Below are 12,750 nucleotides of genomic sequence, written 5' to 3'. Positions count from 1 at the left end.
TTGTAGATTCATATGCCGAAGTTCTCCTGGCCAGGGCTGTTTCCTCCGTTGCAAGCTCCGTCCACTCCGTGAGCTCCGCGCCGTTTTTTTTACAAACTCAGCAACCTCCACGACCTCTGTGAGCCGTCCCACACCTGACACGTCTCTCAGCGAGAGCCTCCTCGCAGCCTGCAGCAGCTCCAAAATCAGCCGCTTAAGCGGCCGACGGCAACCAGGTAACATTCGGCAGTGTCAGTTTCTTCTGCCGGGTTTTTCGGCTCCGGGCTCTCTCTCCGCACCTTTCGTCTCCCTGCCTTTCTGAAGGCTCCGTAACTCTGTGGCTCCGTGGCGTGGGTCTACAGTGGCATGCTGCTTACTACAGCATCTCCTCACTCGCACTGCTTCTCGGCCGTCCTAAGCGGCCGCCATCTTGCCCCTACTCGCCCAAAGATAACTTCACTGTTAAAAAATCAAAACTACCTGTCTGAACTTAAACCCAACAGTGCCCTATCTCTACTGATATATTTATTTTTTATGCAAATTACAGCAAGAAAATGGAAGGAGAGCAGAATATTTCCTTCAAAATTGTTCTGGAGAACAACGGTGAAAAATTTATTGTAGATAATGAAGACTTAGATTTCATGGATGAATCACGGGACTATGAATTAGTTCAATGTGTAGAAGCAGTAGATTCGCTGATTGAAAATGAGGACATTTCTGACAATGTGTTGTTAGAAGTTCTGTTAAATTTGGAAAAGGAATCAGAAAAATAAATGTATATTTAATAATCAAAAATAGTTTGAGACATTAGTCATTTTTATATGTAATTCATAAACTAGTACCAAATTGATTATAATGTAAATTCAGACCTATAGTATACTGTGCAACTTTTTATGTTACATAGTAATTTTGCTCATAGTTACTTCCTTTCTCCCACTATATTATCTCCAATGTGTATTTGACATCTCTTTTTCATCTCCTGCCTCCATGTTCTTTCTGCTTTCCTGACAGACTATGATATGGATTCCATATACCACAATAACTTCTGTAACAACATGCAAGATATCTACAGAGGAAACGGTGTACATAAAATTTAAGACTCAGCATTGGTACCTACATGTTGGTACTTAAAACACCCAAACAACACAACAACTCTATGCAGAGCTACCCTACCTCTAATCACTATAAATTATTATTTTACTGTTTCACTGGGTTTGCCTCTTGGTACGCTCCCCGGTAAGCTCCCCGGTGCGCGTACCGGGCGCTCCCCCCGCGAAAATCGAAAAAAACAAAAAAAAAGTTTTTGGCCCGCGGGTCCCTTTTATGGCCCCCACATCAAACCTAGGGGGTCAGGGGGGTGTACCCTGCCCCCTTTTGGTCATTTCCCCCTTTGTTTTTTGCCACCTCTTGTGTCTCGATCCTACCGAGACACAAGATGGCGGCCACTGCAGACTGTTTCGAATGTTTACAGACACCCGAGAGCCAATCAGCTTTCCGTGTGCAAGTCGCGTAGCGCGCCCGGTGCGCTCCCCGGTACGCGTACCGGGGCGCGCTTATAGATATATATATTTTTTTAAACTCAAATTACTCAAAATCCTCTGGAGCACATATCTTGAGACATAGCAAAGGCACATCGGGCTACCAGTCCCTACAATTTTGCCAAGTTTGGTGAAAATCCATTCAGCCGTTCGAGCTGAAAGTGAGTTCGACCGCCCTGTGGAAATTAACATGGGGAAAACACGTTTTGGGACCCCCCTTTTATCTCAGCCCCCGCTTGACGAATCCCCCCCAAACTTTCAGGGAAGGAGCGGAGAGCCGCGAGGCAAAGTTGAGGAAAAATTCAGGCAGATTCCTCAACCGGCGCCAAAGTTATTCCCAATAGAATGTTGCGATTTCCCTATGGAAAACAATCCCAGCTATAACTACCTACTGGCGACCGCCAGTAGGTAATATATATATATATTGGTTGGTTGGTTTCTTCCCCTGTTTAAAATGCAATGCATGTAAATTTAGTGAAAAAACATCTGAATACCCAAATCGCACAGGCGATAATAAACCCAACTTAAAAATAAAGCAGTTGCTCAATTGCAACTCGGAGTACACTGTGTATTGTCTAACCTGTCCATGCAAATTGCGATATATTGGTAGTACCATCAAACCTGCCAAACTCAGGATTCTCGAACACATGCGGGCCATTACCAACAACGATAAAGCATATCCAGTAGCCCGCCACTTTGCTCTACACCACCAAAGCAAGTGGGAGAAACTAAGCTACTATTGCATGGATCAGGCCCCCAAATTAGAACGGGGAGGTGACAGGGAAAAGTCCCTACGCATCTTAGAATCCAAACACATTATCAATCTTAAAACTATTACTCCTTGGGGTTTAAATAATAATGAAGAACTGTGGGTTCATTTGTAATCAGTATGGGGTCACACACGGGGGATAGGTAGTAGATAATGAAACAGAACTGGGTAACAGCTCTACTTCCCCTATGACATCCAATGCCTTGTCTATTCTATATTTCTGATTTGCACTGTTGTTAAAACCGCCCATTCAGGGCCTAATAACGCAAAATGGACACTTTGAGAAATGAATTGTTCAAAAAGACTCAAATGTTGTCCTAACTATGCTTACTGCGATAAGTGATTGAATGAAAAGTAGTAATGACTTATTTTAATAATGTTACTTGTTTTTAAATGGGCACTATGCACTTTCACGTAATCACCATGATTGAGCAGGCAAGGTATTGTTATTTGCACACTACAAAATGGCGACCAAAATATAGCCCAAAAATATGTCCTTCGTTTATGTTCATGGAGGGTGTAGGTAACCAATGGCTTTAAAATGGTGATCTTAACTGCACAGTAACGTTACACTGACGAAGCCTGTGAAGGCGAAACGCGTCTGTAAGGGGTGAGGGGGGTTTGGTGATTAAAAATTTTGCAACTGGATAACAGCGTGCCGGCCTTTCTTTTTCGGAATCCGTATGGGACATGAAAAGTGTGCAGCGATATATATATATATATATATATATATATATATATATATATATATATATATATATATGGCGCTCCCTGTCCCACTGGAAAAGTCAGGGCACTCGCGGGCGGGTGCAGTATGCGGTAATGGGTACCCGCATTCGTATCAAGCTCAGCCTCCAAAAGTTAATCCAACTTCAAAGAACTGCACTCGTGGGACCAAACAGCTTAGTAGTGCTCACGCCAAAATTTAATCACAGATAGTTGTTAACAGACGCGTTTCAGCTTACGCCTTCCTCAGTGAGGAAGGCGTAAGCTGAAACGCGTCTGTTAACAACTATCTGTGATTAAATTTTGGCGTGAGCACTACTAAGCTGTTTGGTCCCACGAGTGCAGTTCTTTGAAGTTGGATTAACTTTTGGAGGCTGAGCTTGATATATATATATATATATATATATATATAGTTAAGTCATCTCAAGGTAGAAATCCGTAGGAAACATACGAAGTGAACCCAATTGATAGTGCAATATTTTTATTTAATGCCCAACACCACTGCCGCCATAACGCGTTTCAGCCCACATGGGGCCTTGATCACATGACACAGTTGAGGGGGCGGATTCAACATTTAAAGTGCAAATATGGGACGTCTATCCTGTGCTTCAGCTGTGTTACTGAGTTATAGACATGGAAAAAATACTACATCACTACCACATAATAGTTGGTTGGTAGAGGGTCACCAGAAATGTAAGTATATTCACTAAGTGCAAAATAGAGCATGCATGATATGGTATCATGAGAATAGCAGCAAATTGAATAAATATATAAATAAATACTCAATACATTACAGTTCAACTCTAAAAATTACATGGGTTGATAAAACCATACTTGTATTGATGAATAAAAATGCAGCTAAAAAAAAGTTACAACCATGTAAAACTTTTTATCTCATGAAATAGCAGCATTATTCAAAATACATATAAGTCTAACATAGCACCTGGGATGAACCCCTGCGGTTTAAGATGTTTAGAAAAATAGAGCCCAAGTGGGCAATTGCCAAATCATCCATGTCCATAATATACATCAGTGCAAAAATGCGCAGAATCATGTCACAATCAAAAGTGCAAAAATGTAAGCAACGAATAATAAAAAAATTAAATTTTCAAAATGAAATATTAAAAACATACTTCTCAGTTAGGTAGGCAGCAGCATAAGTGTACAATCATATACTGAATAATTAAAGATAAGTAAAAAAATCTTCACTTGCGTTCAATCCATTCAGTGCCTTACAGTCCATTACTATGATGAACCTTGTCTCTAGTTTACGTAATAGAGATTCACCATCCCCACCTCTTCTCAGTGGTGGGACCATGTCAATCACATAGTATTTCAGATCAACAGAATTCTTGGCATGAAATTCATCAAAGTGTCTTGCAACAGGATAAGCAGCATTGCCATTGTTAATGGCACGTATGTGCTGGAGTATCCTCTTGTGGACCTGCAGCTTAGTGCTACTTATATAGGTCAGGCCACAGGGACCCTCGAGCACATATACTGCAAATTCTGTCTTGTAAGTAAGCTTTTTCTGAATGTAGACAGGTCTGTTGTTAAAGGGAGTCCTACATTCAGTCTTGCTGACCCCATTTCTGCAGGCTTTACAGACAGAGCATTTGATAAAGCCCTTGCTGTTGTTAAACCAAGAGCTATTGGTTCTAACCTGAGGGCTCCTGGACACTAGGCAGTTGCTCATAGATCTTGCATTTCTGTATGTTATACTGGGAGATCGCGGTAGTTGGATCCCCAATACCGGGTCACTTCTAATCAATGCCCAATTTTTGTTCACAATCTTGGGAATTGTTTGGTGTTGACTATTGTAGGTTAGAATCAGTCTGGTATCAGTTTTCTCAGTCTGGGCCAACTTAATTTTACCTGCTAACGCCTGAGACCTACCAGTTTCATTAGCTTTACATATGGCCTTGTCAATTAATTCAGGGAGATAGCCTCTTCTTAAAAACCCGTCCCTGCAATCTCTCTGTGCTGCCATACACTCATGGTCAGAGCTGCAAATTCTTCTTATTCGGAGCATTTCCCCGTAGGGAATGCTCCTAATCAAGTGTGCAGGATGATGACTGGACCCATGTAGTATGGCATTGCCAGCAGTCGGTTTCCTATACATCCTAGTCTGTAGTTTGTTATGTTCAATAAAAATTTCTACATCTGGAAAGCATATCGACCTGTTGCTTATCTGACCAGTAAAACCAAGATTAAAGTTATTTCTGTTAAGTTTCTCAATGAATTGCAAGGCTTCACATTATAATCCATTCCAAATTATCAAAAGATCATCAATATACCTAAACCATTTCACAACATTTTCTGACATGATTTCTGAGTAGGTGGGCATGAGGACCTGTTCCTCTCAGTACCCTATATGCAAACAGGCATAGCTAGGGGAGAAACAATCCCCCATAGCCACACCTCTCAGCTGCTGGAATACTTGGTTGGAAAATAAAAATAAATTGTTTTCAAGGCACAGGTTAATCATAGACAACATTCTGTTATGTTTGTAAAAACAGATAGGTCTTGTGTTCAAATAATGTTCAATAGCTTTTAATCCATCCCTGTGATGGATACTGGTGTACAGGGAGGATACATCCAGAGATATCAGCAAATACACAGATTGCGATGTCATTCCCTCTAGTTTCTGTAGCAAGTCACCAGTATCAAGGATAAAAAAGGAAGGTTTTTGACATGGTCCTGTAAAAAAAAGTCAACATACTTGCTGGCGTTCTCCATGATGCTATTGCAAGCCGAAATTATCGGCCGACCAGGTGGCTTCTCATTATCTTTATGAATTTTGGGTATAAAATGAACTATGGGCATCACCGGTGATCATTCATTAAGAATTTAACCTTGTCCATAGTTAATAAACCCGTGCTCCTCCATGCCAGTAAATTGGTGTGAAACAGATTCCTTACATTGGCTACCCCTCCACAAGAGGATCTTATTCAAAATCTTGATTGTTGCCTTTCGAGCTTTCAATGGCGTCGGCCCGAAGTATCTTACTAAACGTTTCCCCCATTACACTCCAACTAGGACATTACGATCAGCAGGAGAAAACCTCATTAAACTGATCAAATTCAACCTCAAAACAAAGGGGGGTAAGACCCTAACCTTCTTATCCTCCAAGGCCTGGAATGCGATGCCCAAACACCTTAGACTGCTCACTCAGGAAAAACAGTTCAGGAAACATCTGAAAACCTGGATCTTCAGTCTTCCAGATGAGTACGTAATGACAGCCATCTAACCCAAAACCCGCAATTGTATGCACTTTGTTTTACTAGCGCCAAGATGCTCCTTCCGGAGCGATAGTTGCGCTCTATAAATAACCAATACAAATACAAATACAAATTCCAGGCCAGTTTGACCTCTGTCATTGTTGATCTTTTAGAACAGTCCCTGTCGTTAAGTTGACCAAGGGCCTCCTCAATATGCATTTCCCTTGGCCACAACACGACGTTCCCGCCTTTATCTGACTGGCGGACAACAACATTCACATTATTTTGCAAGTTGATGGTAAGCAAAATCACGATAATGATGTCTCTTATTTATACTGACCTATTTTTGGTACAGCAGCCTCAAATCCTGTGAAACTTTTTCATGAAACATGTCTATGTTGTCTTACAACATCAGCGGACAAAACGTCGATTTAGGTTTAAACTTAGTGGGGGCTGTGGTGACTCTATGCCCTGTACCCACATTGGAAGACTCAATGTCAGTGCTGTTCTCACTCTGCATTTGTAGTAAGTCCTGAAATAATTCTGCATCATCCGCTGTTAGTAAAGGTGGACTCAGATTGTGTGCTACAGGCGGTACTGATCGTGCTGACTTGTGTAATGAATGAAACTTGCGGAGTTTCAACTTGCACACGTATTTAAACATATCAATTCTTGTACCGGCATTGTCAAAGTTACTTTTAGCACTAAATGATAACCCCAATGCTAAAATGTTAGTCTCTTTTTCACTCAATGATAGATTAGTGAGGTTAATGACCATTTGAGAATCACTAATGTTGGTGCTAGAGTCTATTTGTGCTTCCATTGTTTGCGGGGTTTTCTATTGGGTGGCTTGGTACTCACATTGCGTTGTTTGCTGCATCTCCGCCTTGCGCTCCGCTTCCTGTTGGTGCTTTGTTGGCATTTGTATTTTGAGCACCAGAGCGTGGCGTCTGGCTCCGATCCTGGCGCATACAAACTAATTCTTGTGCCAGTGTGAAGTTTCGAAACCCCAAGCTCTGTGCCCTTTGTTGATCATTATCTGACTATATATATTCTCCTTTCTGTCCTCGGTGTTTTAAGTATAGTGAGTTTATCATTGGACACACGAGGGCTCATTCCTCTTTTGATGTATAGTTGCATGCCGATACACGACACTATGTTTCTCTGTTTCTCTAATTATTGACATTATGGTGATTTATTTGGTCTTTTTATACCAAACGCATTTACTTAAAGGTTTATGTAAACGTGAAAGTATGATTAAGTATTAACGTTTTCCTTTGGGTTCCTAGCACAACATGGCCGTCATGGTTTTCACTGTTTCGATATCATATGGTGAATTCCTTTGTAATGTCGTCCGTTTTTAGTTTCTACGGTGATACAACCATAAAATGGCATGAGAAACTATGTGTCGATGACACTGAAGAAGGACTGCTGTCCGAAACGCGTTTGTCATCTTGCTGTGTGTGTTGTGATTAAACATCCAGTGCTATAACCGGAGTGCTTAAGGTCTTCTTTCCAACCGGTGAGGGGACCGTGGAGCTTCAATATATTTCGCGACTGCGAGCGCGAACATAGCACCCGCCATTTGAGTGCCCCGAGATTTCTGGTCGGATTGAGCTTCTTTGTGTTTATTGGGAGCACCGCTGTGATACATGGACCGAAACTGCGAGGAGTGAGCGAGGAGTGAGCAGAGGGGCGCTCGGCTGTGATTCTAAACACCGGTAAGTCGCATTTCCCGCTTCAAAACACTCCCGCCGACGCTAGCATTTGCAAGGGTCCAAACGTAACAGTGGGCGAAAGGTTATTAGCAGCTGAACCCAGGGAGGCTTCCCTGCGGAAATTTCCACACCAGCATGTGCGATGAGGAAGAACGCCGCCAAGCGGCTTTGGACGTATTTAAAAAACGACCGTCCAGTGTGACTCCTGTACCAAACACCGGGGGCAGAGGGAACGTGTCACGAAGTTCTTTACAAAATCTCTTTCTAAAAAGGGAACGCATGAGTGAAAGAGAAATACGGAAATGGTGGGAGGCTACCTCCTTGCAAAATTATATAGATGTCAGCCGAGTGCCAAGGGGTCTCCGCATCTATACTGTTCCTGCATACGAAAGCCCGGACCCTATGCTCTTAGAACAATGGGCGGAGCTAACTGCAGCTTCATGTAAAGCCATGCTAGAACTGTTGGTAAAATTCGCATGGAGCGACAGGAACAAAGCAATAGATGAGATAGCCTCAATTGAACTGGAAATAGCCAAAGAAACTGATCCAAATGCAGTGACTCAACTACGGGAGGAAATGAAGAAACGTCTGGTAAAGTATGAATTAAGGATACGACAACGGAAACAAGAAAAATTTGAAAGGGACGAGCGGGATTATGCGCAAGGAAGAATTCTGACCTTCTCCAAAAAATTCGATGGTCCCAGGAAAGCCTTAAATAAAACACTAAGCAGTGAGCCAACCGAACCGCCCCAAACCTCTGAATCCTCAGCCACAGAGGAAGAATTATCAGGAGATGAAAGACCCACCACGAGCAGGGGAGGGAAGAAGACCCCTTTTCATTTAGAGTTCGATCTAATCCGCAGCACGTGGCTCAGGGGGGGCAAATTGAAACCACCCGAAAAAGACGGAGAACCAGAAGAAGCGGCTGGCGGGGGAAGAGGAAGGGGCAGAGCGGCGGCTCAACCTACCCGAAGGAGAAGGGGCAAGAAGTGGTAGATCCAAATTTGACAATTGTAAATCTCACGGAACGACCACTGACCCCACAAGAGAAAGACACCCTACAACTGGGCCTCAGTTTCTGCCCTAACCAACAACTTGAATACACGCAAACTCGGATAGACGTGTTCAATTTGACCCGCAAGATGAAATTGCACAAATTTCATAAACTTAAACCAAGCACGGAAGTCAAGAAAAAAACAAAAAAGAAAGTGACTATTCACCCTACGGATATTCTTTCCATCAGGGATATGAACACTGCATCTATATTGGATTAATTACAAATGGAACAAAATGGAGGGGCTGATGAGGTCAATGGAACCTCTGGAACAAGAGGTATTGAACAACAATCTCCAATAACAACTTTTAGGGCTCCTTCCCAATTCAACCCGCAAATGCCGTATGATGCAATAGACACATTCTCTGAGGCAGTAACACAAGATTTGATCTCCCACAGACTTTGCAGTAAAAAGAGAACTCATAAGAAGAACAATCTAACCATGGCTCAACGTGATGCTTTGACTAATCTGCATAACAACAATGAAGTAATTGTGAAACCCTCAGATAAGGGTGGTAATGTGGTCCTATTAACTCGTAACCAGTATTGCCAAGAGTCCCTAAAGCAACTGGAAGACCCCAGAAATTACCAAAAAATCAACAAAGATGAATATACCAGCAGTATCAAAGCCTATCACGATCTACTAACCAAGTGGCGTAATAAATCCATGATAGACACTGATGAGTTCATGTACTTGCGAAATCCAGACCCAATCCTTCCAACCTTCTATCAATTACCGAAGGTTCATAAAGACTCGAAACATCCACCAGGACGACCGATCGTCTCCTCCAAGGGGAGCCTGACGGAGAATCTATCTATTTTTATTGACTCTTTTCTCTCCAATTTTGTCACTGACCTACAATCATATGTGAAAGACACTAAGGATTTTATCAAACAGATCGATCTTATTGTGTGGGATCCATCTTATGTGCTGATCACTCTGGATATAGCCAGCCTCTACACCAGCATCCAACACGACCAGGGTGTAGAGGCTATCAAATACTTTTTAGATAAGAGACCAGCCAAATTTGTGTTGCATGGTCAATTCATTATCGAATGTTTGAATTTCTGTTTACGAAACAACATTTTTCTTTTCCAGAGCGACCTATTTAGGCAAATCAGTGGCACAGCGATGGGAACCTGCTTCGCCCCCAGCTATGCGAATCTCTTCGTGGGCAGGTGGGAGGAGCAGGTTGCCCTAGCTGGTGAGAACCAGCGATGGGCTAAACACATCATCGCATGGCGTCGATATATCGACGACCTCTTCCTGGTGTGGAGGGGCTCCTCCACACAGGCAGAGGAATTCATTAAGGATCTCAACAAAAACGATCTGAATCTGAGATTCTCTACAGAAATAAGCACCCAGGAGGTACACTATCTAGACTTACGGGTCTATGTCCACGAAGGGAAACTTGAAACTAGCCTGTACAGGAAGCCGACGGCAGGCAACAGCATCTTGCATGCTGAAAGTAGTCACCCCCCTAGTCTGATCCGTAGTATCCCCTATGGGGAACTACTGAGATTGAGACGGAACTGTTCCTTGGATTCAGAGTTCACCATAGCCGCCAACGAATGTATTGCCAGATTTCTAGCGAGAGGCTATGAGCAAGCTCTCCTTGATAACACACTGAGGAGAGTACAAAAAATTCCCAGAAAACACTTGCTAGCTCAAAAACCTCTAATTACTGATGAACCGGATCTTAAAACCAAATTCCGTCTCATTACTACCTACTCCGATGAAGTGAGTCAGCTCCGGCAGATCCTAACAAGGAATTGGCATATCCTCCGCACGGATCCTGTCATAGGGAATGATGTCCCAGATAAACCACTGATAACCTTCAGGAAATCAAAGTCGATTAGGGACACCCTAGTACAGAGTCATCTGTTGCCTCCTCCACCGAGAAGGGCAAACACTCTAAAAGACATGGAGGGGTTTTTCCCTTGTGGGAAGTGTAGAGCCTGCGAGCACAGCAGAAGAACTCTATCATACACAGTACCTGGCCTTAGCAAACCATGACCAATCAATAAATTCATTACCTGCACAACTCCCTATGTTGTGTATTGTCTGGTTTGTCCCTGCGGGTTACAGTATATCGGCAGTACAATCAACAATGTCAAATTACGTATACTGGAGCACCAAAGGGCAATTTCCAACAAAGACACTGCCTACCCTGTTGCTCGACACTTTGCCAAGATGCACGATAGCAATAGGGAATTGCTTCGATATTTTGGCATCGATCATGTGCCCCTACATCCCAGAGGAGGAGATGGACTATTAAGTCTAAGAAGGTTAGAATCCAGATACATTATAGATCTCCAAACCAAGAACCCCTCTGGACTCAATATAGGGGAAGAATTAACAGTGCACCTGGGTAGACGATGAACAGTTCATCTCTAACATTAAGTTGGGGATTCAGATGATGTCTATATTGGTAACTTACACTGAAGTGAATCACAGAAAACACTATGATAATTCCAATATCGCAATCAGAACTGGCCAGTTCAGTAACAATCTGCCTAGAAAATATGTTTCCTTATGCTCTTCACCAGTTTTTAATTGGTTCCATCACCTGTGTACTGCATATGTTTAAGTGATATAGACATTTTCTGATTATAGAATAGTATGCTGACCCACAGGAATTTAGTAATTTATTGACATACCTTACAGTTACAAGAAATGTGTAAAGATATAATTTGATGTTGGAGTAACAACCACCTTACATGAAATTCAATGATGATGATTTCTCACTTTTTTTTTTTGTATATGCACTGTACTACTTTGGATTGCACTATGCACGGGTTTCTCTCCGGATGACATTGGATTAACTGATGTTACCGGAGACATGCCGATACACGGCTGGATTTCTTTTTCTCCTTTCTGTCCTCGGTGTTTTAAGTATAGTGAGTTTATCATTGGACACACGAGGGCTCATTCCTCTTTTGATGTATAGTTGCATGCCGATACACGGCACTATGTTTCTCTGTTTCTCTAATTATTGACATTATGGTGATTTATTTGGTCTTTTTATACCAAACGCATTTACTTAAAGGTTTATGTAAACGTGAAAGTATGATTTAGTATTAACGTTTTCCTTTGGGTTCCTAGCACAACATGGCCATCATGGTTTTCACTGTTTCGATATCATATGGTGAATTCCTTTGTAATGTCGTCCGTTTTTAGTTTCTACGGTGATACAACCATAAAATGTCATGAGAAACTATGTGTCGATGACACTGAAGAAGGACTGCTGTCCGAAACGCGTTTGTCATCTTGCTGTGTGTGTTGTGATTAAACATCCAGTGCTATAACCGGAGTGCTTAAGGTCTTCTTTCCAACCGGTGAGGGGACCGTGGAGCTTCAATATATATATATATATATTCACTGAAAAAACCATAGGTTATACACCATATATAGTTAGGAATTAGCATTTAAAAAACCTTATTTTACTCACACAAAACCATTGAAATTCCATATATAGTTAGTTGCACTAACTATATATCGCGCACCCGCAATCCACTGCTGATCATGTCACATATTACATCATTCATGACATGGTCAGTGACATCACTGATGACATCACTGATGACATCTCAAATGACATCACTGATGAGATCACTGATGACATCATCCAGTGACTGTGTGTTTCTGTAAAGTTTAAATATGTTTTACATATTGAAGAATGAGTAGATGTATAAGTGTCTGGACGAAGGATTTAGTAGGTGCATGACTGAATGTATGAGTGAG

This window comes from Lissotriton helveticus, chromosome 6 (genome assembly GCF_964261635.1).
Source record: "Lissotriton helveticus chromosome 6, aLisHel1.1, whole genome shotgun sequence".
Taxonomy (NCBI): Eukaryota; Metazoa; Chordata; class Amphibia; order Caudata; family Salamandridae; genus Lissotriton; species Lissotriton helveticus.
Note: the sequence above shows the minus strand (reverse complement) of the source record.